At 31.0% G+C, this 13070-nt stretch overlaps 2 protein-coding genes across 3 annotated transcripts in view; one reads left to right on the top strand and one right to left on the bottom strand.

Moving 5' to 3' along the window:
* The window catches only part of LOC111147562 (runt related transcription factor 2), a 206863-nt gene that overhangs the window by 1040 nt on the left and 192753 nt on the right, over window positions 1-13070 (top strand).
* Window positions 1-13070, bottom strand: part of LOC111147563 (SPT3 homolog, SAGA and STAGA complex component) — a 517332-nt gene that overhangs the window by 467452 nt on the left and 36810 nt on the right. The window lies entirely within an intron of this gene.

The raw sequence follows: 13070 nt of genomic DNA, 5'->3' as shown, positions 1-13070 counted from the left end.
TAATATAGTCCCTTAATATTCAATTTCAAATTAGTGTTGATATACAAAAGTAAACTACTTCAATATTCATCAGCTGACACAGTATTATAGTAAAATATCTAAACACTTACAAGATTTTCTTTATGAGGTCCAACATGTTCCAACTACAAGGCAAGTTTATAAAATTTTCCTTTATCCTTTAAAATAAATCCTTTTGCTCTGTATACCTGTATTAACTTTGCTTTATAACTTACAACTAACGATTGGAGTTTCCTTTACTCCTCCTACTTCACACATTTTAACTGGCTACCAGAGGATCAGTCTTAGTTTAGGTCAAAGAGAAATAATTAAACCTGAAGGAGAAAAAAGGTTTCTCTTAAAAAGGTGAGGAAATGCAGTTTGTATTTTACCAAAAAAATATAAAACTGCTGTAGTGACGCCCTCAGTAGTTGGACATGGTCCCCCCCGCCCAGTTACAACACATACAATAATCACTGATTATTTTTTTGAAATGTAATGATAGATAATAAACATTACTCTAAAAATTTCTGCATTAAGGAAGCAAAACATACGAACAACTAGGCTGCACTACAGCCCCTACTATAATTACAGCTTATACATGGTAACTTTTGCAGTTCCTACGTAAGAGATAAGGAAAAAAAATGGTTAAAACTATTGTTATATGAAGGAATAACTTGAAACAGGCATCTCAAGCAATTAACTTATTCTTTCACAATCTTACTGTTTGAAAAGCAATTCATTTTTCTAACCAGATGGGGAACCATACAAGTTTCAAAGACTACTTCAGCATTAGAAGCAAAGACATTAACACTCTCACAAATAATATGTTAAAATGCTCTTTATCCTGTCTTATGAAGGGTCTTATATTTTCTGTGACAACCTTAATAACTATTTCTACAATAAAATTTCTAAAACCAGACCAAGTTTCTAAACAAGGCAGAAGAGTAAGCGAAATAGATAAAGATCATCTATCGCATGTCATATATTTTTAGACATTGTAACTAATTCTTCCACTTCTAAAAAATGGGATTTAGTGTCTCCCACCCCCAAATAGTACTTTAGCACCTGGAGGACAATTTAAGATGAACCCACTACACCAAACTAATTATAGGTGTGTAGTGAACATTATGTATAGGTTGTCATCACACTGCAAACATTTCCTCAGCCCATAATCTATCTGAAGTCTAAAACCTCACTTCAGGCCTTAAATTCTCATAAATGATTATCAAAACACCTAATGAAAAATCAAAGGTATGTGCTCTAACATTGTAAAATAAGTTTTTTGAAGTTTAAGCTTTCCCTAGGTGAAGGACAAAATTGTCTCACCTCAGTATGAGTGAAAAGTGTGTGTGTGAGAGAGGGAGAGAGAGAAAGAGACAGGAAGATCTTTCAGTGTCTGTTCTCTCAGCACACCATTTATCTGGAATTGAACAAGAATTTTCAATCTGCATTATTCAAAATCTACCCATTATTTATGATAAAGTTTATTAAAAATGACAGATCTGACTCATGGAGTTTCTTACAATTAAGAAGTTAATTATGACAATATATCAGCTGATTAAATTTCTAAATAAAGCCTTTGTAACTGACCATAGTAACTGAACATGATGTGTAAACATTAACTTCCAAAATAATAGCTGTGGTCCATATCAATAACTTCATAGTTTCAAGATCTAATAATGTTGAAGTGTTAGAACCTGCTTCTAACAGCTAACTTCCAAAAGCCAGGGAGACAATTTAAAAAGTCAAGAACATACACAGAAGACCACTCCAACATATATTAAAAGTTAAAAATGTCAATGCAATTCCCAAAAGACTCATAATACAAATTATTTTGAATTATAATAAATAATCCCAATTTTACATGAACAGCTGTTAAAGATCTCGCTTTTAAAATTTTAAAAACATTTTAAAATGCAAAAATTTAAAAGAAATCACAGAAAAATATTTTGTTAGTCTGTATGAACCTCTGGATAGTCTCCAAATCACAAGAAAGGCATAAAATATACATGATAACATTATGATACATTTTAGTTATTTTAAAAGAACAAAAAATTAATCTATTCAATTACACCCTTCAAACTAATCACTGATAGTTTGACTTGTTTAAATCAGTCATGCTAAAGTTAAATTCAGTAAGATAGAAATGTTCCAGTTTGTTAAAAGAACACTGAAATATTTGATGGTTAAATAAACTGCAGAGGGAGGAAAAAAATAACTCATTGAAGGCACTAAGATTTTATCAAACACACAGAATTAATCTTTATTGAATAGAACCATTCACAAATCAAAACTCACTGTACTTCAATACTTTCAAGCAGCGCTAATCAATTACAAACCTTTTCTAGTGCTTCAAAACTCATGTGCTTTCAATTTTATACACTGGTGGTCTTCAAGTACTGTATTGGGGCTGAGTTAAGACATTCTGTATCACAACTTTTTTTTCAACAAATATCCTTCTAGAGGGCTTTTTTTTTTCCCTCTCTAGAGCTGCTCAAATGAAAACTGTGGTAATATTTTTATACTGTACTTCTTTGTTGAAGCTGAAGGTTAGGGGTTACCTAAATACCTCAACTGTATATACAAAAAAGGGAAAAGGTAAGTATTCATATAAAAAAATCCAATGGGACTGGATTATTTATTTTTGCATTTCCTATGATTAATGATGCACCGTACCTACTTGAAAACTGATGGCAAAACAGGGTAACATCTCAAATTCCTGTCCAAAGCATACAAATATCAACCTCCCATACTGTTCTAACCCTTGTTCCAAGAGACGAAAATGTGACAATCCTGATAGTGAGGTCATGCAAAAGCTCCTCAAAAGCATTAAGATCACAAATGCTATTACCAAACAAAAGACTAACATAGAGGGTTCACGGAGACAGCCTACCTCTACAGTGTCTCTTTAAAGACATTACACATATGGTCAAATAGACAAATACTTTCAATATGAAAAAATCCTTCCTGCAAATAATAAAACTGTAAATGTGACAAAGTATGACTATTTTTTCTAGTCATTTATTATTTAAGACTTATTAAATGGGAGCTAGTAAAACCAAACATAATTTAGGCAGAGACATCCCAATAGGCTATCTGAATGCACTATTTTTTTCTCTTATACCAATGAATTTCACTGAAAAAAACTACCCCCCCCAAAAAATCTGTCCCTGAACTCCAGTAATAAGAATAGCAATAAACTCCAATAGTCAGTATTTTCTAAAGAGCAAAATAATCAAAGCTGTCTCAAGTATTAGGTAATTCTTCATGAAATCTAAAATGTTTACTATTTTAAAACAAATATTTAGAAAAGGAAGTCTCACATCATGAAAATATACACCTTAATACAATATACTGCCATTTCAAAGATTATGGAGTTCAGTGACTACGTGTTTTGATTAATGTGTTACAATTCAAAAAAGTAATGGGGATATTCTATACCTTATTCAAAGGGAGTTTCCTCACAGTTGTCACCACAGCTGACCACAAGCTTTTGTCCATTCAATAGCAAACATATAAAACAGGCTATACATTCCTACATAACTTTTTTAAAAGATTTGTACAAAAACTGAGCTTAAATGTTCTTTTATTACAATGTATGTAATATCTTCAACTTACATTGAATTCTTAGGCATTTTCCTCCCTTTATACTATTTTTTTAAGAACATGGATTCAAGGTTTGGAACAGTATTAGATGAATGTAATTAACACCGTATCAACATTTCAGGTGTTTGTTTTGATTACTGAACAGGATGTTAACTCTAAAACATTTTTTTCATAAATATGCTTTCTTTTGACTAGAAAATAAAAATCCCATTATTTACCAGGATATACAAAACAATTTCCAAATAAAATTAGGTGTAGAATTAAGAGTCCTATAAAGGCTAATTGCTACATAAGCATTTAATATTTGCACTGAAAAAAATTCATTTATTAATACATCTCCTATAAATACCCTACATTCTCATTAATATTCATAAATGTAACATCAAATATATATTCTAGGACCAAAAATCATACCAAATGTGATTTTGATTCTATTAAAAAAAAGGAAAAATGTTAGTTTATCTTGATTAAGTGCTTTTCATTTTTCAAATTAATTGCCCACAAGAAATTCTACACCGTATAGACATATTAAGTGAATCCAACTTTTCATAATACTTAAGATATTTTAAAATTATTTTATTGATGACAGAAAATTTGCCAAGTTAACACTATTCTCAGACATGTATTTAAGATTATTGTGGAAATTAGCTTAAATGTTCTGTTATCTGCATTAGTTCTATTGCCATCCCTTAAGAAATCACACACAAGTTACATTAGAGAAGTGACATTCTTAACAAGGTACAACTAAATATCCTGTGCAAGGCAAACAATTTTTACCACAAAATCAAATAAATTTTATTTTACCTTTCATTTAAACTGGCTTTTTATTTTTTTACATCTATAGTAGCCACTAAAAATCATTATGCCATCAACTACAATTACATAAAAGACTAAGTTTAAAACTCTAAAATTTATGCATTTATAGGTTCCTCTAAAATTTATATGGACCATGAGTGTGCCACGCCATTGTTTACATATTCCTTATAGGCAGATGCCTTACAATTAAATCCATTTTGGTGGTTTAGTATAAGCAAAAAATAGTAGTAATAATAATAAAGGACAAATGCTAGCCAAAGCACAATTAATGACCATCAGTAAGGTTTTAAAACCTATACACGTACAAACTCTTTGGAAAAATGAGAATAATGGTGTTGTGCTATTCCACAGAACTTTATATGAAGATGGACATACTTTTATACAGAAACAAAATATATAACAAAATATAACAAATCTCTTTCAACTATTAGTCCGCTCAAAATCTTAATACAGTCTCTGCATTTGCATGTGCATACAAAATCACACAAATGAGTGACTACAGAACTTACAATAATAATTGTAAACAAAGAGAAAAACAATTATAAATTATGTAACTGGGGTATTGCTTATAGTTCTTTTGTGAGAGATAACCAATTCCTTTTTGCATGTATACTAACAAAGAAATGTTGAACTGTAAAACCATTAACAGACATCAAGCAGACATCCCAGTCTACCCGGAAACTCAAGATAAAAATAATCAAAAACTACGCCTGTAAGATCTAAGGACATTATTTTCCAGTTATAAACTTAAAATAATTAAACAACGATTATCAGTTAAACAAATTATTAGTTCACAAAGGTAAATATGAGTGTAACCATTGTGTGAACAGACACCTATTTAGAGACATTCTCTCAAACAAGAAGTCTGGCTTGGAGGTAAACAGGTATATTTTCTATATATATACTCACTGCCTATATAACCTGTGAAAACAATTGTTAGGTATTGTGATTTTTAATTTGCTTATTTTGCTTTAGCCATAATAATTATAATTAATTCTACTTTTAACTTCTCTACTGAACATCTCAATTTAAACTTCAAATTTCCAGGATAATCTTTACATGAAAAGGTATTATTTCTATCAAATGATTAAAAATTATTTAAATGAATCTAAGCAAAGTGAATTCATTGTGAAGCTAAAAGATAATAAAGTGCTACGTCTTATAATCAATATTTTAAACCACTGTTTTTACTGTATTGCTGTAACTTGGTCCTAGAAAATAGACATAAAAATGTATCCAAAAGATACAGGGTGCAGATTCCCTTTCATCAATAATATTATAAGATTTGTTTGTAAATATTGCTCAAAGGTAACTTAAGTGAATTCTCAATTTCATAAAATTTTACCACCTTACAGAAATCTGCAATATTAGATATATTATATATATATTACTGTATTACATATAGCATAGAAAAACTTCAATAACCTACATTATATCAATCAGTATGTTTTCCATAACATGAGTAACTGTAGAAGTATGTAAGCATTTCATACTAAGGACACCCAATTTGAAATATCAGGACAATATAAGGAAATATCTGAGAAAACTTCCATTAAGACAGTAACATCCTAATATTAGGCATAATTGGTTATAAAAGGTAATCTAGTAAGATTAATTTTTATTAATTAACCTCTCACGAAATTTGTAAAGCTTTTAAAGTAATTCGACTTCTGACAAAATGCAGAAAATATTGCTATTGCTCTTTCAAATAATTCAACACAAAATGAAAATATTTAAGAAGATAATCCATAAAGCAGATAGTACTTACAAAAACAATGTACTATAGTACCTTTGTAAAACAATATAAAGAGAAAAGTTAATGTAATTCAAACTTTTGATCATTAATTCAACCTCCTCTCCATAATAGAAACTCTTATTTTTCGTATTATTAAAACCTGAGTGTTCACACAGAATTCTTTACATTCCCCAAGTTGTTAAACCTAAACACATACAGTATGTTCTCACTCACTCTCTCTCCATACCCCACTTCCCTCCCTCCCTGTCTCTTTCAGTCCCTTTATCTTAGGAGGAAATCTCATAACATTTTCAAAACATTTTACCACTAGTATCTACCTCATTTTAAAAATGTCATTATCTAAGCTAGATAGTGACAACTGGTACTGTCAGAAGAACACTATTCGTGATTTAGCACTAAAAGTTTAACAATACATTTCCTTTATAATATGCATAAGCATAGTGCAGAATGTTTTAGTGCACCAGCAAGACCAGAGAAAACATAGATTTTTTTAAATTACCATTCACAGGATCCAGAAAGAAAACAGAGCCATATGCAGATTAGGCTTATTTTTATTTTCATAAATATTCTTATTTTTAAAAATATAATGATAAATCAGAATATATCAAGGAACACTTAGATAACTTTTTTATAAGAGTAAAATATCTGGCTTATATTGCCAAATTATTTAATTACTAAATGACTAAACCACTCTATATTTATACATTTATATATGCAAAAAAATTCCACTGAGGCATGTTCAAACCATTTTCTTGGCTATAAAATAAGATCATGTGCTCCAACAAATAACAAAATATTTTTCATTAAAGTATTTATTTAAAAAGTTATTATATACTACATGTACAAAATGATGAGATTTTCTATAATGAAATTACATTAATATACATAACTCAAATTTGCCACCTTGATTTAAACCTTAATCAGCCAAGAGCATGATCAATTCATTGTGCTTCCATTATCCAAAAGATTCTAATACCCAAAGCCATTTTAAAGCAAACTTTAAGAAAAATCTTATTACTGTTATAAGCTGACAGATATTTTTTGAAAAGTAGCTGTGAAAATAATGTGATCTGAAAACTTACATATAAACTTAAGTAAACTTACATACTCAAACATATTAAATGAACAAGAAGACAGCAAACACACGGATGAAATAAAACTCTACCGAGCAACAGTATCATAGTAAAAAGCCAATCCTAATCACAAGAGAAATATATATGCTTTTTAAAATACATGCCCTAAGTTAAATGCTTTTAAATACATGCTCATCTTTAGAACTGCCCAAATGAACAGATAACATCCCAATGACTACAGAACTTTCCTCTAAACCGGCAAAACCAAAAAAAAAAAAAAAAAAAAAAAAAAATCTAATTCTTAATTTTGCAATTATAATGTGTGACACTTTCTTTAATCATAAGAGTACCATTCATTCTAAACTGGCTGGAAAGCTTGCCCATTGCATTTTTCCTGTACGTACCTCTTCCTTATCAATTATGGTGTATCTTCAGCACTCGGAGAAGAGGAAAAAAAAAAAGGCTTCAAAACTTTGAGTTTAAGACACATCGTTAAACCAATATACACAGGGCTACTTTAAAAATATTCATTTCTAGAAGGCCAGAAAATCTTACTTTTTTTAAGCTGATGCATCTACACATAGAAAGCAACTTTTAGTAAGTTCTTTTGCTACGCCATAATGATCTGCTCCAGGAACTCAAGGGTACCTAAAACAACGGACTACCTGTTCTAGCCATGCTTAGGAATGTGTCCAAATCATTTTTATTGATTTAACCTTTATAGGAATGCTACATATCCTCAGAGCAAAACATTTTGAACGTATTTATAATATGACACACTTCTGAGAAACCATGAAAAAGAAAGCTAAAAACAAATCTAGATACTCCTCCACCCTTGGTTGTTATGGGTTTATTTTTTTTTTTTTTAAATACTATCAACAGACCTAAATATTAAATAATTCTATGTAGGAAAACTTACTTTGGAACCACTGTAAGTAGAAATAAAAATTTATTTTGGAAAAAAAAAGGTGCATTTAAATAAATTCGAACTTTAAGAAACAAAATGCCTGACTTGCCAGTGATGTCACATCTACAAATTTTAGCAGACTCTAAATACTCATTTTCATATTCTAATTACACATTAATCATGGAACCTACAAACATATCAAACTTAAAGAATTCAGTCCTTATTGAATAAACTAAGTTGTACTCTAGTTTACATTCTGAGAGTTTACAGAGAAAGTTCTGTGTTACCTATCTCTCCAGCTTTCTACAAGTGGTACTTTATTAATGGCTTCAGCAGCTAATGCCTGCATTAGTTATGTTTGCCAAATAATAATTCACAATATTATGCTTCCTCATATTATGGTTCATCATTCGTTAACTTGAACCTCACCTCTAAAGAAGTTATACTTTCACTGCAAACTGTTCTCTTAAAAAGGCAAACAACTTTTGAGCATTTCCAGATGTAGCACTCAAAAAAAAAAAGAAAAACCATAGGCAAATTCTCAAAGAATTCGAAAATTATTAATAAAAATGTAGTAAAACTCGAGTCACTACTTATTACTTCAATGACATCCATAAGTTTAAGAGCTGAATGTACTATATATCAAATTAAGAAGCTTATGATAGATTTCAGGTAGCTGCCAGTAGATAAAACAACCAAGCACATTTCAGGGTGAGACAGGATTCTACTGAACTGGAAGTTCCGAAGCTCTGACAATCACTGAACATGCAAGAATAAAATGATAATGTTATCTTTTTCAAACAGCTAACTTTTCTTCTGGGTAATGTAAATTTGGGTTTGGCTACATTATTTTCATTTTGTCATTAATTTTTTATAAAACATCCAAGCATGCATGTGATTATGCTAAACCAAAATTAAAATAATTTATATGCAGCCTACTCTCTGGAGCAGGGCTGGGACTACAGTGAGGCAAGCGGGCGTCTAGGGCACAACATTTAAGGAGGTACTTACTTGTGCCCAACCCTGAAAATGAGCACCTCCTTAAAACGTTGTGCCCTAGACACTGTTTGCCTCACCCTAGGCCAAGGTCCTGCTCTGAAGGCACACTAGAACAACCATTTCATGAGACATACCCTAAGGAGGATATCATAAAACACATATATATGGTAATATAAGAATAAGAAAATGAAAAATAAGAATATTTACATGTTTATCAGCCTATCTGATTTGTACTTTTCTTAAAAAAAAGAACCCACTCGGACTTATATGCAAATAAACATTTAAAAAAACAATCATATTATAATGAGTAATTTGAGTTCAGAGATGGCACAGTTGACATATTTTTTTACAGGAGCCTCTTATTTGCCATACCTATCTTTATTATTTGACCATATGCTTTAAAAAAAAAAAAAAAAAAAAAGGATTGAGCAAGTATGCTCCATTAATGGGCTCACAGGACGACATAGGACTTGCTACAGCCCAGTGGCATCGACATCAGACTGATTAACAGAATCACCTGAGGAAAAGGTTTTGAGGAGGAAGGGGAAATGAGAGGGGAATTTTTTTTTTTTTAAACAAAGCACTATAAGTAAATTAACCAAGTTTGGGGACCAATAGAGAGACAACTTTTACGTTCAGAAATAAACCAAAAACAAGACAGATACACAAAATATGTACATTTCCAAATTGTTTCTCCACTAAACATTTGTAAAGCTATTCACAAGAAAGCAAGCACTAAAATTTCAGTTTGTTACTTTACTTCCCTTCCTTCTAGCAGACATGTTACTCAGTGAGGATGTGTCCAACAAGTAATACCAATAAAGAAGGTCAGAAACATAGTTAAGTAAGATGAATACAGCCAAAAATACTAATATTTTTCTTTTAGGTTCAAATAGCTATTCCAAGTATATAATCAATCTATTCTAAAAACTTAATACTTTAAACTTTAAATATATTTAATTAAGCTCATCTTAATGTATTTTAAAGAAAATATATGTGCCTAACATACCTCCCAAGATTTTTAGAGCATTCCTTAATTGAAGCTATATTTTGTTTTTGTTAGCTTTTCTTTGCTGACTGTTTATTGTGCCAGGCTCTGTGCTAAACCCTTTATAAACGTTATTTCCTTTAATTCTCAGAACTCCCTTTTATGAAATGGGAGTTATAATTATATACAGATGAGAAAACTGAAAATGAGGTAATAAAACGTGCCCAAGGTCACACAGTTGAAAAACAAAGATTCAAACCCAAGCCTTCTCACTCTCAAATCACCACCTTATAGTGGTATACACAACCTTCTTGAAGTTACCTCCTAATCCCCAATTTCATCAATAAAGGTATCAATTCTCAGAAACATCATTAATATAAAGTTATTAAACTGACAAAATACAAAAAGAGAGAAAATCTCTGAGACTCGAAATTCTCCCAAAGTATGAATCTTTAAGTAATACTGGTCAGTGAAAATCAAAGAGATTAAGGAAAAATAAAACTGTAGAGTATACCAAGGGATAAGATTTAGGTCAGGTTTGATCAGAAAATGAAGATTCCAAGGAATTAAATAATTCTTAGCCAATCATCATAACCAATAATATTATTCAGTGTCCACACCACACAGTATATCTACTTCATGTGACATGAAAATACCATTTAGGAGCTAAAAATTACCGTTACATTAAACAAAAGGAATTTATAATCCTCCGTATTTGTAAAATTTTTAAAACAATTATGATTTCAGTCATGACCTTTATGTCAGTCAGATCTGGAGTCAAATCCTAGTTTCTGTAATAATCTATAACACTCCTTTTACCATGGTCTCACTGTCCTACCTAAAAAGGGTTATACACCCACACTCATGCTAAGTGAACAAGGCGGCCTTAATTCCTAAATCTTATTTTCTAATTATAATTGCTCAAATTCTTAATTAAATCTTTGCTATTCCCAAAGATCCACTGATAAAGGTATATTTTCTTTGCCTACCAAAGAAATTATGTACCTAATTCTAGAAAGTAACTCTTCGACATGTACTATCTCTACCAATTTCATCTACAACCATTTTCTCCACTATTACTAAAAACAAAAATCCTTAGAGAAGCCACAAAAGAGTTCTAGCTCCTTTTTTCTGGCAAAGGATAGGAATAAAGCTGTGAGATTATATTACTCAATCTGTTTGGATCCACCGAGAAAAGATGCCCTGGCCAGGAGCCACAGGTGATGGTAGGTAGATGAGACACGTCATCAAAGAATAAAAAAACTGGAGAGAAGAGAAAGCTGTTTAAACATCTGCAAATGTCAACAAACCTCGCCAATCATTTTTAATTTGGTACATAATGTTTTAATGATCACACCAACAACTTCAATAAGGTAGAGAAAGAGTCATTCATTAAAATGAAGTAAGTACATATGCAGGTATGAAATCCTAGATACCACATTTTAGAAAAGTATGCAAATTTGTACCCTGCCTGGCAATGGACAAGAAGACAGAAAAAGATCTGGTTAGATAAAAAAGCCGATAGAGGAAGATGCTTCATGGGCGTTAGCTTCAACTCCCCAAGTGTTCATGCTTATTTCATTAGAAGTCACTGAAAAGATTTGAGAAGAAAAAGACAAAGATTTTACGTACAGCCAGAACAATCAACCAGTGAAACCGAGAACAAACTTAAGAATGACACAGTGATCTACTAGTTGTTAATTTAGTAAGAAAAAGCTGGGCCCAAACGTGAAAAAACATGGCTAAACTGAAGAGAGATTACAAAGAAACCAGCAGCAGAATTTGGCAGCCATCCTTGGGAGAAGCAAGAAAAAGGAAAAGGAGATTGCAGCCTAGGGGAAGATGGTGGTGTTGCTGCTGGTTAGGAGAAAATTAGGGGAGGAAAAAGTAGGAAGAGTTTTGTCTTTCATTATTAAAGCTGTGTTGAGCGGAAGAAAAAAAGATCCTAATTATAAACAACACAATCTCAATTTTTTGTTTAGTTGTACAGGGGTGAGCACGTTATCAGAGAAACTCAAAATGGTAATAATCACTATGTTTGGATAACAGTAGAATTATAAAGGATTTTTTTATACTTGCCAGTATTTTTCAACTAAAATATATTTATATTTATATAAATATATATAATAATATAAGTTATTATATATGTAAAATATGATATATATAACAAATGCTTTATATATATTATATATGGATCATATATAATATATGTAACAGTTTTAAAAATTTAGTGGACAATATGTTTTAATGTTTAACATCCCATACAACAAATTTGGTACTGATAATGATGTTGCTGTTTTTAATCCCATTCTCAAGTTGAATAGTGCAAATTCTTACAATTAGAACTATTTTTATGGGGGAAAATCAGTTTCACAAAAATCATAGAATCTCATAAATATGATAGACCCAGCAAGGGTTTTAGTGTTAAGCTGAAATCCCACTTACACCATTAATTCTTGTTGTGAGAGGCCAGATGATGTATAGAAGTGTTCAATCACTATATTCCTATACCTAAAACTAATATAATACTGTCTGTTAAGTAAGTGGAATTAAAATAAAAACTTAAAATATATATAAAAAATAAAATTAAAAAATAAATCCCAGTTACATCAATTTTAAAACCTTGAGCAAGCTATTTAAGCTCCTGCGTCTCAATTTCCTCATCTGTAAAGATATGTATGTCCCACCTTGAAAATTTTCTGTGAAAACTAAGATAAACACATGTAAAGTGTCTACAACCCAATCAGGAAAAACCACTGCAGTTATTACATACATATTATCAACTTCCAGTCCTGAAATCCTCCTAAGAGTCTAAATCTGTCTATTCATAATGTGGTCCATAGACCAGCAGCACCAGCAGCACCAGCAGCACCTGAAAGCTTGCACAAAAATCCCAGACTTTGAGAATCAGAATCTGCATTTTCA

Source organism: Enhydra lutris, unplaced genomic scaffold (genome assembly GCF_002288905.1).
Source record: "Enhydra lutris kenyoni isolate GAN:26980312 unplaced genomic scaffold, ASM228890v2 scaffoldscaffold17, whole genome shotgun sequence".
NCBI classification, from domain to species: domain Eukaryota; kingdom Metazoa; phylum Chordata; class Mammalia; order Carnivora; family Mustelidae; genus Enhydra; species Enhydra lutris.
The sequence above is the reverse complement of the archived record's forward strand: the minus strand, read 5'-3'. Positions and strand labels throughout refer to the sequence as shown.